A 12,543-nucleotide genomic window follows, 5' to 3' on the forward strand; every position below is an offset into this window, starting at 1 on the left:
AGTAAATGCTTAATGCTGTAGTCATAATATTCAAGTAGTATAAGCCCTATCAAATAATTATATTGACTAGGTTCTTCCGACACAATAGTTGTCTTTCAAAGAAGACATCACTGACCATGAAGAGGTGGCCTGGAACCAGAATTGGGTGGATGTGAAATGGCTGCCACTAGCTACCCGAAGACATTTGATACCTCAGCTTTTTGAAGGAACAGAAAGACTGTTGAGCTGATATTTTCAGGTTTTAAAATTCTAATCTAAGTGGTTTCTACGGTCAATAGCACGTTCTTACGGAATTTCCTTTATTTGCTTCTTTAGTCATACTTTTCCACAGAGTCACTTGAGGGTGACACAGAGCTGCCTCTTCTGGGAATAGAGTGATCATTCAGCTAGTGTTCAGCTGGTCTGTCCTCCGCCAGATAGGTGTCACTGCACACCTTTATGTCTGGTATTTTTATTCTAAACAACCAGCCTCCTTTAAGGTGCTCCAAGACCTCAGGACCTCTTCTCCAGCACCTCTGCAGCTTGCAGCTTAGCCCCCAAAAGAGCAGAGAGCAGGTAAAGCTGTTATAAAGGTTAGATTGGCAGTGACTTCATTTATTGAACTTGAGAATAATAATATTAATAATTGTGGTATTTGTTAAGCACTTGCCATATGCCAGGCATCGTACTAAGCACTGGGGTAGATACCCCCCTCTCCCACACATCCTGAGTACCAGACGTGTTGGACCATACAGTAGATCGCACACAGCCCCGGGGGGCAAGGTGGGGGGGTACTCTGGAACATGCCATCTCGACAGATCAGAGAATGTGCCAGAGAATGTTGGGGTGCTGCCAGCGTGTGGGCAAATGCATTTCCCCTTCAATCCCGTCAGAAAATGAAGAGAACAAGTGAGCTGGGCCTTGAAATGTCAAGTGCAGCTCCGTGGCACTTTCAGATTTCTAGTGCTGTTCAGCTGCTTCGGTGACTGAACATCTGGGTCCTGAAAATGGCAGGGCCACTTCCAGTGAAATCTGAAGTGTGTGCAATATTCTCCTTCTTCGGTTGAACTGAGGGAGATAGGGGGAGGCTGCCTGTTGAAAAACCATCCTTAATAAGGCAGTTGTGCAAAGTAATGGCATGATTCCTCTCACCAACACTTGTGATGAAGGCCAGTGGGTAGATGTTTGTCCCAACCATGAGGGCTGCATGCTTAAATTTGACTGTGGAGAAGATTGGTCGTTCCTCCGCTGTACCGCACATTCCTCCACTGGATTAAGGGCTTCTTGAAGGTAAGGATCACATCTACTTATACTATTCTACTTTCCCACGGGCTTAGTACAGTGCACTGGACAGAATAGGTGCTCAGTCAATACTAATTGATTCACCCCACTCTCTCAGATATTTTGGTTCAATCTGAGAGATTGTAAACTTGTGAGCAGGGATCATGCCTGTCAATTCAACTACTTTGGACTCTCCCAAGCACTTAGTGCAGTGCTCTGCACACAGTAAGCACTCAATAAATACCACTGATTGATGATTGAGACCTCTTACCTCTGACTCCTTCACGATGGCACGGCTGAGCAGCTGCTGCTGCCATTCCCAGGTTAATGCACGACATTCTCCCTGCCCTCTGGGGGTTTCTGATCCCTTGGGGCAGCTACCAATCTCAATTAGCTACTCCATCATTCTTCTGGATTGGGGCAATTTTGGAAATAGTAATAACGGTATTTAGTGAGCAATGTACTGTACTTCGTGGTTAGGAAAATACCTCAGGAGCAAGAGCCTCGTTGCGTAGCCATGGTGAGTGGCAATTTATGGCAGCAAACTAAAAATGAATCCTGATTCAATTCATTTTGCATACATTCACTTTGCAGATAAAAAAATAGTGTAGATTAGAAAATCATGCTACTTATAAGATAGGGTTAATGGTATACCTTTTTTAAAAAAAATCATGTCCAAATGAGGAAAACTTCGGAGAAGAGAGGAGCTTTGATTCTAGGCCAATGGCTCTGTGATGCCTATTACGGAAGCTTTCACCTTGCCAATTTGATATATTGCTTATAATTGCATCTTTTCTGTGGTACTTGTTCAGCATTTCCTCTGCACCAGGAACTGTGCTAAGTGCTGGGAGTAGACACAAGTTAATCAGGTTGGACACAGTCCCTGTTCCACATAGGGTTCACAGTCTTAATCCCCATTTTACAGATGAGGCAACTGAGGGCTATAGAAGTGAATGACTTGCCCAAGATCACAGAGCAGACATGTGGCAGGGCCAGGATTCGAATCCAAGTCCTCCCATCTCCCAGGCCTGTGCTCTATTAGGCCACGTTGTACATTTTCTTTAAACATGGCTATTGATTTAACATGATAGCTTTCATTTTAAGATACGATGGCTTATTTTATGGTACAGGGGTCGTGACTGTTTATCTTGTATCTATCCCAGGGCTTAGTACGGTGTTCGCCACAGAGTAACCACTTACTACAACAATTATTACTATTATTTACAGTAGTTACAACAACCCCACGGACCCAACCATCACGTGGACACAACCTACATGGTCTGATATTTTACGCCCGATTACAACCATCTCCCAGTACAACCAACCAGGGGGCTCAAACCACACTGTTGGATTCCCTCATCTCATGCCTCCACTGGGCTGAAACTGAGCAGTCAAAACTGAATGGATCCTGGTGGAAGCTCTCCCCACAGTTTGTTTCAGATTTTCAAAGCATTAGAGAGATCCGAGAACTGAAAACTAGACATCCTGTCGAACGGGGCGGGCAACTTCATTTCGAAATGGATGGCACAGATGTCGATGAGTTTAACCGCATCTCATTCGGAGGACTCGTCGTTCAAAGGGGAACGGCATCCCGCTTTGACAATCCAATGCATCACTGCAAGATGCTGAACAAGCTTCTCCTACTGCAGCCTCAGAAATCTGGAAATGTCATTTATAGGGCAAATTTTGGTCACACTCACGGGAAAGAGAAACTCCCACTGGGATTTGTTCCGGGCAATTAGTGGAGTATAAATGAGTTCATTTTGACTGAAAATTTATTTTGAAAATGCAGTTCCCTTTTGGAGTTTAAGGAGTTTCATCCTTCCCGGTTAGTCTCTAAAGTGAGAGCTACATGGCAAACTGAGGCCAAAAAAATGCATTTTGCCACCAATTACCTGGATAATCTGGCAAATCTATATTTTTCAGATTGAAATAACTAGATTATTAAGGTCGCAGTGCATTTTTGGATCTCAGTTACCTGTATAATTTGGTCTTTGACCTGACTTTCCCAGCTGGGATATGGAAATACAAATACCCCACGGTACAAACATAATTGTCTGAAGGGTCTGTAATGCTATGAATTGGGATACATTCCAGAGTCTGAAAAAGTAATATGAAATTCCTCAATAGGCAACATATTTTAATGATAAATGTCTCTACGCTATTGTTTAATCTTTACTCCAAAGCTTAACATGGCAATTTTAAATAAATTATTAGTTCCTGAAACCCCAAATTATGTCAAACCCAACAGTCATCTTTGGTTCTTACACTCTTTATATATATGCTTCTTTTGTGTGTGTGTGTGTGGGGGGGTATATTAGTATATATCTATATATCTATTAGCTATTAACATATGCATAATTAACTGAGTGGTTAGTTGTTTAGTGATTACTTGTCACTGTTCTTTGGTCTGCCTCTCCCATTGGAGTGGAAGCTTCTTGCGGTCGGGGAATGGGTCTCATGCATCTGTTGTTCTCTCTCAAGTATTTCATACAGTGTATTGCACCCAGTGATTGCTCAATAAATGCCATTCAATCAATCAATGGCATTTATTGAGGGCTTTCTGTCTGCAGACCACTGTAGTAAGCACTTGGGAGGGTACGATACAGAGGTGGTACAGATGTTCCCTACCCACAACGACGACCAAGATGGCCATGAAGATGATAACTAAATCAAGAGTTGTAGGGAGTTGTGAACCTCTGCAGTACGGAACAGAAAAGAGGCATCTCTCCTCTCCCCACTAAGGCATACTTCAAACCCCCCTTGGACCACCACCCTAAGCTCCTTATGACATGACTCTTCCCTCAGAACACATCCATGTCTTCTCTCCTGGCTGAGTTCTAAGACCAAGTTCTCCACTGAATGGAAATGGCGTGAGCCTAGTGGAAGAGTACAGGGCGGGGAGTCAGTAAAACTGCCACTAGCCTCGGCCTTTAGCAAGTCATTTAACCCCATGGGCCTCAGTTTCCTCATTGGCAATTACGGATAATAAACCTGCCTCTCCCTCCCTCAGGAATGTTGGGAGGATAAAATGAAATTAATGATGTAGGAACATTTTGGAACAATAAAAGAGCTCACTAACGACAACTTAAAAAAATGCATGATCCCAACTTAATCGGCAAACCCCAAATGGCGTTTTGAATACAGATGACACCAGGCACGGATTTAATCTTAGAAGGAAATGGACTGCACCGTATGGGCCTTACAGAAAGAAAACAAATCACAGAGCATCCGGGGAGTGAATGATGCCATTAAAGTGGAAAGATCAAACTCTCCTATTGAACAGTGCTCTCTTCCTACCTTATTTCTTTTCTCTTGGGCAGTAAACAAAGCTATGAATAATTGATGCTCGGATGATGAACTAACACTCGAGGCACTAGAGAAAGAAGTTCGGCTTCCTAACTGAACTGCAGCTTTCCAACAGGGAGAATAATTTGTCACCCATTTTTCCAAATGTAGCTGGGCCCTTCTGAAATGAATATAGGCTGAGGTTATTAAGGCATCTGTTATTAAGTCATCTGTTGGAAGCCCGGACCGGCAGAGCTGGAATTTATTTCATTTGGAACAGGGCAGAGGTATGAATATACTCTACTTTCCCAGCCCCATCTTTGACACTCAAGGGGCAGTGCTATCCTAGGGCACAGGAAAGGTTGGATTTTCATTTATATGAGGTCCTGGGGACGGCTTCAATTTTGCCTAGGAAGAAACCCATTTGGTCCCAGGTCTACAGGTGAGTTGTAATAACTGTATGATATTTATCAAGCGCTAACTCTGTGTCAAGCACTGGGATTGATACAGGATAATCAGATCAGAAAAAATCCCCATTCCATACAGGACTCACCGTTTAAGAAGGAGGGAGAATCAATCAATCTTTTTTACTGAGTGCACAGCACTATACTAAGCACTTGGGAGAGTACAATATAATAGAATTGGCAGGCACAGTCCCTGCCTACAATGAGTTTACAATTTAGAGGACAATTTTACCACCATTTTGGATCTGAGAAAACAGAGACAAAGAAGTGACTTGCCCACAAGCTGTTGTCCCCAGTGCTTAGTACAGTGCCTTGCACATAGCACTGAACAAATACCATTATTATTATTATTATTAATCAGATTTGCAGGGAGTTTATCTTCCCCCTAGTCTGTAAATTCCCTGTGAGCAGGGATCCTAATCATTCAATCGAACTTATTGGGCGCTTACTGTGTGCAAAGAGCTATACTAGGCACTAGGGAGAAGAATACGATAAAATGATAGACATTCCTCGCCCACATCGAGCTCATAGTCTACCTGCTCTATTGCATTGTGCTCGCCCAAGCACTTAGTACTGTGCACTGCAATCGATAAGTGCTCATTAAATATCACTGATTGATTGTGAGGTGCATTTCCACAGGAGAGAGGCTTCAAGTGCTAGCCATATTCTCCCTGAAGGGCCCTCAGAAATGCCACTTTCCAGAGCTATCCAGGTGCTAAGGTGCCAAAAAACAGAACTTTCACTCTATTTTTATGCGGCAATCTGAGGAAGTGAACGAAGTCTTTCGTTCCTACTAGATACTTAGAAAAACTTGGTTTCCAAGGAAGTGGCTGATAAATTTTTTAAAGAAAACCATTACGGAATTCAAACAGGGCAAGAAATCATTCAGTGGAGCATTCAAGTTAATTTCTCTGCTGTGAAGATATGATAGTGCCTTATCTAACTTCGAAAAACTTCAACAATTGGTGTTTTAACAACTGACAGCATTATCGGCTCTCATTACCTACTGCAGATGGAGTCAGCGGGGACTCTAGGAGAGAGCCTGCACCCAATTTGGTAGCCAATTACCTAAGGGGCTGCGGAAGAACGAATACCGATTTCGGGAAACACACTCGTGAGAAATAACACATAGCCATTTGCTAATCTGAACTACATCCGGATAAAGAGACACAGCTCATCTGGCCTTCGCTTTTAAGTATGTGTGAACAGCACATATATGAAGTTGGACTCAATCGATGGTATGTATTTGTAAATTTAGTAACTGTAATATAAAATCTGCACCCTTTGAGCACTTGATATTCACCCCATCCTCAGGTCCACAACACTTTTATGTACTCATCTCTAATTTATTTATATAAATGTCTGTCTCCCCCTCTAGACTATAAGCTACTTGTGGGCAGGGAACGTGACTACCAAATCTGTTGAAGTCTCCCAAGAGGTTAGTACAGTGCTCTGCTCACTATAAGTGCTCAATAAATGCCACTGATTACTATGTACAGACCACCGTACTAAGCACTTAGTACCATACGGTAGATTTGGTGGACACAATTCCTGCCCTCAGGGAGCTTAGACTCTAGTGGGGGAGACAGACATCAAAATAAATTACTGATAAGGTAAATGGTGGCATATGAGGATACAATAATAATGGTGGTATTTGTAAAGCGCTTCCTATGTGCAAAGCACTGTTCTAAGCGCTGGGGGGGGATACAAGGTGATCATGTCCCATGTGGGGCTCACAGTTTTAAACCCCATTTTACAGATGAGGTAACAGCCACAGAGAAGTGACTTGCCCAAAGTCACACAGCTGGCAAGTGGTGGAGCCGGGATTAGAACCCATGACTTCTGACTCCCAAGCCTGGGCTCTTTCCACTGAGCCATGCTGCTTCTCTAATATATATACATATATATACTTATATGTACATAAGTATATAGAGAAGCAGCATGGCCTAGTGAATACAGAATGGAGCTGGGAGTCAGGCGGGCCTAGGTTCTAAACCCAGCTCTGCCACTTGTCTACTGTGTGACCTTGTGCAAGTCACTTGACTTCTCTGGGCCTCAATCACCTCATCTGTAAAATTGGAGATTGAGACTGTGAGCACCACATGGGACAGGGACTATGTCCAACCTGATTTGCTTGTATCCACCACAGTGCTTAGTACAGTCCCTGGCACACAGTAAGCACTTAGCAAATATGACGATTATTATTATTACTACTACTGTAGGATTGGGGTGAGAATCAAAGTATCAGAGTGCTTAAGGGTTATGTGGGGCTGGAGTAGGGAGAGAGTCAAAGTACTTTAAAAGGTACAGATCCTAGTGCATAGCACAGGCGCAAAGAAGCAGGATAGCCTAGTGGAAAGAACACAGGCCCAAGAGTCACGGGGTTCCACTTCTGGCTCTACTACTTGTCTGCTGAGTGACCTTGAACAAGTCACTTAACTTCTCTGTGATTCAGTTACCTCATCGATCAAATGTGGATGAAAATAGTGAGCTCTCACTGAGACTGCTCTGCAAATAAATCAGTGCTCTCTAAATACTATTGATTGAATTTGACCCACAACAGAAATGAATGAAAATCACTGTTTTCAAGTCCAAAGGTAAATGACCACGATGAAGGTTGTACTGCAATTTTTACTCTAGGCAGGGCAAAGGATAATACCGTTTGGAGCTAAAAAGGTGCTTTGGTACTGTGCAAACATAATTAAGCTTCACATTACCCCTGTGAAGTAGGTTCTATTATCTGCATTTTACAGAAGGAGAAACTCACACATTTATGTTACCTTTACATAGTTCTCAGAACCCAAAGGGTGCTCTTGAAGTTTTTGTCTGTTTGCTATCCTATTAATCTATTGATGTATTTATACAAAAAATCTTATATTAAAAACCTTTTAGACCATATAGAATAGCTACCGCTAAACTTTGAATTATTCAGGCTTAGAGAGAACATATTAGCATGGATAAATGAAGTCCACACACAAACCCAAGTCTGTTATCAATATTTTCTACTTCTCTCCCATCAAATTTTTTAACACAGAGCAAAACTGGTTTACTTGTTTTTCTTTTGTTGTTGTTGTTTAAACACTTACTATGCACCTGATAAGGTACTAAGCCCTGGGTAGATACAAGCTATTCATGGACTCTATGTCCCACATGGGCTCTCAGTCTTAGCCCATTTTACAGATGAGTTTACTGAGGCACAGAGTAGTTAAGTGACCTGCCCATGGTCACACAGTAGATAAGAGAGTTACAGGCATCATAGAGTGATCAGGGGAATGGAAGGGAGTTGCCCAGTAGAGAGAGCACTAAGACAGAATGCTATTAAACAGAGAAATGGTTATATTCAGGGGCATAGGAGGGGAGTGACTCTAATTCACAAATGGCCTAATGAGCCCTTGTATAATGAGTTGATTCTGTATTCTCTCACACAAACATTTCTTCAGATGGCATACATTAAGAATGAATTTACCTATCCTCATAACCAGGACGAAGAGAAGAAATACTGTCCATAATAACCTGTGCAGTTCACTCAATAAGGCTCGAGGCTTGAGAGTGGAATATTTGATTTCACAATTGGAATATCTGTTTATATGGATTTCCCTCTCAATATGAGAAAGAGTCATTTTTAATCCTATATGCACAAATAGCTGAAGAATCAAAATTAAATTGGGGAATCTCACAAATCTCAAACCCACATGATTGATGAGTGGCTCGTCAAATGTGCATCCCCTATTGGTTATCGAGTCCAAAGGGGGTTCTATTTGTCAAAATGATAAACTATTATGCAAGAAGTATTACAAAGGATGAGTTAAATTGTAGCTTGACACTAACCTAGACTTTACATGAAAATGATCATAGTTTGAATTTGGTAAATGCCATTTTGTAATTTAACATTTGGGAGAGGTGATTTCCATGGGTGAAAGAATATGGTAGATTGCCACTGCAAATGTTAAAAAGGGAATATGGTAAAATCTACATTGGATTATGATTATTGATTATTTAGAAATTCCAGAAATACAGAGGAATAATTCTTATCACTGATCAAATCGATCAAGCTCAGTGTATGGACAGCACTGAACTGAGCGTTCGGGAGATCTACAGAGTTCTCCCCCTGACCACAGGGAGATTACGATCCAGAGGGGAAGATCTCCAGATCTGCATAAGAGAGAGTCTGGGCCAGATCATTTGGTCAAGAAAATTTGCATTTGGCCTCAGCCATGGGAAGGGACTTCCTCGGGGTTTGGTTTTCGCCCACCTGTTTCCGGCACCCGGGGAAACACTGTCAGCTTCACACCCAGCAGCTGCCTCCGATCCTCACCCAGATAGCAGCAGTCCTCTCTCCGTTGCCCTGGTGACAGGGAAGCAGGCCCTGGGTGGCTCAGCTTTATGTGCTTTTTTCCTTCTAAATTTACAGCTAATGCTCAGGGATTTTTGCCCATGGGGTCGGGGCCTTCTCGAGTATTTTCTCCAGGGCACAGCAGTTATACAAGGAACGTATCCAAGGACAAACTTGAAATTTGCTGAATACACCCCCGGGAGGCAAGTCTGAGTGTAGGAGATGGTGATGAGGTGATCACACCCCCACCAAACCCCTGAATCTTGGATAATGGCACCAGGGACCACATCTAGCTCTCACTAGTGTACTTTTGCCCAATGCTTAGTACAGTACTCTGCACAAAGTATATGTTCAGTAAATACTATTTCTCTCTCACACACACGTACTTTCTGCTCTGCCACTGGTCTGTTATATGACCTTGGGCAAATCAGGTAATCTTTCTACGCCTCAGGCTCTTAATCTGTGAAATGGGAACATTAATCTCTGCCATCCCCTACTTCACAGGGATTTTGTGAGGACAAAAGTGATCTAAGTAATGTTGTGAGAGTTTTTTGGAAATAAAAGCACTACAGAAATCAAGTCATTTTGTACCCACCCATTTATAAACTCCTCTTACTTTCCTAAGGAAATCTGCTTACCATTCCTTTGCTTTTATGCTCCATTCCCATACTCTGAGTTCTTCATTCACCTTGAGCATCTCTGATGCATATCAGAGGTTTTAATAAGGAGCTCATCTTCCCCCCCTCCCAAAAACCAAGTGTACTCATGCCGCTTCATATAACTTCCTGATGACTTAGAAAAAAGAGAGGAGCAGATTTCATGTAAATGGTTTTCTACTCATATCTTCTCTCTCTACACACACACAACCACTTGAAAAATTCGATCGAGATGTTTCCCTGCATTAAAAATGTAAGGAAGCATGAGTAAGCCTTACGAAGTTGTGTCACAGACAAACAGAAGTCTATGGACATCCATAGGCTGTGTCCTGAGGGGCCGTCTCCTTTGGACGTATTTTTATGCGAATTTCTTTAGTGTTTTAAGTAAATCCCTTAATCGAGTGAAGCAGCAACCACAAATGCTTCACTGAGACTACAGCCCGCTTTTCCCCAACCCCCGGTACAGGTCATCATTGGGTTCAAAACTTTTGAATCAAAATGAGAGGCACTTACATTTGTAAATCTTCAGCTGGGTTCGCTTTTCCAACACTGGCCCTCCTTGTTGGCACTAGCTCCAGGGATGCTGGCCAGGATGGGCAGCCACAGGAAGAGCTGAGAAGAACAAGGAAACCAATTTACAAGCCGTCATGGGGGAGGGAAGTGGAGAGGAAAGTATAAAGAGGGTGGGAGTGTGGACAAAGCCATCTCACTACCACCGAAGTAAAAGTTAGCCACCCTAGAGGGAAACCTCTCTTACTCCATAGAAATACAATAGTGTAGCTATAGTACTCACTTAAAATAAATTGAGGATCCTAGCTCTTTTTCATAATTATTGGGAATCTGACCTCGATTTGATCAGGAACCACTCCCCCATTTATAAAATTGTCCCTCAGAAAAAGTGGGTTCTGAATGAAGATGGTTTTCAGAAACCAATTATGTCCAAAGTCATAAGACTGCTGGCAAAGAAACAATTTGGTGACACTGACTTGAGGATGTAATACAGTGCTCTGCACACAGTAAGCAGCGTGGTGTGGCCTACGAGATAGAGCCCGGGGGTGGGAGTCAGAATGACATGGGTTTTAATCCCAGCTCTGCCACTTGTCTGCTGTGTGACTCTGGGCAAGTCACTTAACTTCTCTGGGCCTCAGTTACCTCATCTGTAAAATGGAGATTGATTGTGAGCCCCATGTCGGACATGGACAGTGTCCAACCTAATCAGCTTGTTTCTACCCCAGCGCTTAGTGCAATGCCTGGCACAGAGTATGCGCTTAATACCACAGAAAAGTAAGTGCTCAATAATTTACCTTTGACTGGCAAAGTTCAATCGCAAATGATACAACAGAGTAGCGGCCTGCCGATCAACTGAAAGCATCAGGTAGATCAACCTGGTGTGCCCAAGTTATGAGAGGGAAGGCTTGGGGAATGTTTTACTAGCACGGGGCAGGAAGAGAGTGTCATGTGGTTCAAGTATCTAATAAGACTCCCCAGCAAAGCCTCTTTAGGTGCCCATAAGGCAGAATGAAATGTTGGCTCCACATTAGTCTTCTAAATTTCACCTGCTTGGATCACAGCTCTGTAGAAGCAGAGCACTGCTGCCTGGGTAAGATCTCTTCATCAGAAGTGCCATCTTCAAAATCCAAAGGCATATGTTGTTTCTTTGATTTTGGGGGCTGACCAGAGACACCTCGGTTGAAGCCCAGAGCAACTCTCTATAGAGGAATCCCCAATGATTATAGTATTTAAGTGCTTACAATATGCCAAACACTGTGCTAAACCCAGGGGTAGATTCGAGATAATCACATCGGACACAGTTGGTGTACCACATGGGTTCACGGTCTAAACCGGAGGGAGAATAGATATCTAATCGTCATTTTACAGGTGAGAAAACTGAAGCATGGACAAGTTACATGTAGTAAGCGCTTAACAAATGCCATTACATGACTTGTCCGAAGTCCCACAGCAGGCAGGTGACAGAGGTGGGATTAGAACCCAGGTCATCTGACTCCCAGGCCCGGGATCTTTCCACTAGCCCCATAATGCTTCAACCAGGGCACTACTGAAGTCACGTAGTTCCTCTTTACGCATGTTTGCGCGCAGGTGTGTACATGTGAAGATGGAGACTTTGTTCCGGGGTCTAGAACATTCACCCTGGACACTTGTGGCAAAACAAACAACGGAACCCAGATTTTTGGTCAAGACCATAACTCAAACCTCAAAACTTCTCAGCCTCTAGCTAACGACAGGTGATTCCTAACACTACTTTTTTTTGCCCATTTAGACTGTGCACATCCTGAGAGGATCAGGATGCCTATAAACCCCATTTTTTTTTTTTTAAGATATACGCGTGCCACTAGCTACGTCTCCACTATACACATCAGCTGGACCAAGGGCATTATAAGAATTCCTCGCTCTCTATTAAAAAATAATAATACTAGTCAGAAGCAAAGTGGCAATCATTATTAAGTCTCCGCATCCACTGCTTTCCATTCTACAGCTTTGGTTGCTAAGAAAGCTGAGTGGCAGAGCTTGAGGCCTGATCATG

General features: G+C 42.9%; 1 long non-coding RNA gene across 4 annotated transcripts in view; it reads right to left on the reverse strand.

Annotated features, from left to right (window-relative positions):
• Positions 1-12,543, reverse strand: part of LOC114805907 — a 138,834-nt gene that overhangs the window by 94,904 nt on the left and 31,387 nt on the right. For all 4 annotated transcript variants that reach the window (XR_005661188.1, XR_005661186.1, XR_003754016.2 and 1 more), the window contains exon 4: positions 10,515-10,613. This is a non-coding gene — a long non-coding RNA (uncharacterized LOC114805907). The remainder of the gene's footprint in view (positions 1-10,514; positions 10,614-12,543) is intronic.

This window comes from Ornithorhynchus anatinus, chromosome 20 (assembly GCF_004115215.2).
Source record: "Ornithorhynchus anatinus isolate Pmale09 chromosome 20, mOrnAna1.pri.v4, whole genome shotgun sequence".
Lineage (NCBI taxonomy): Eukaryota > Metazoa > Chordata > Mammalia > Monotremata > Ornithorhynchidae > Ornithorhynchus > Ornithorhynchus anatinus.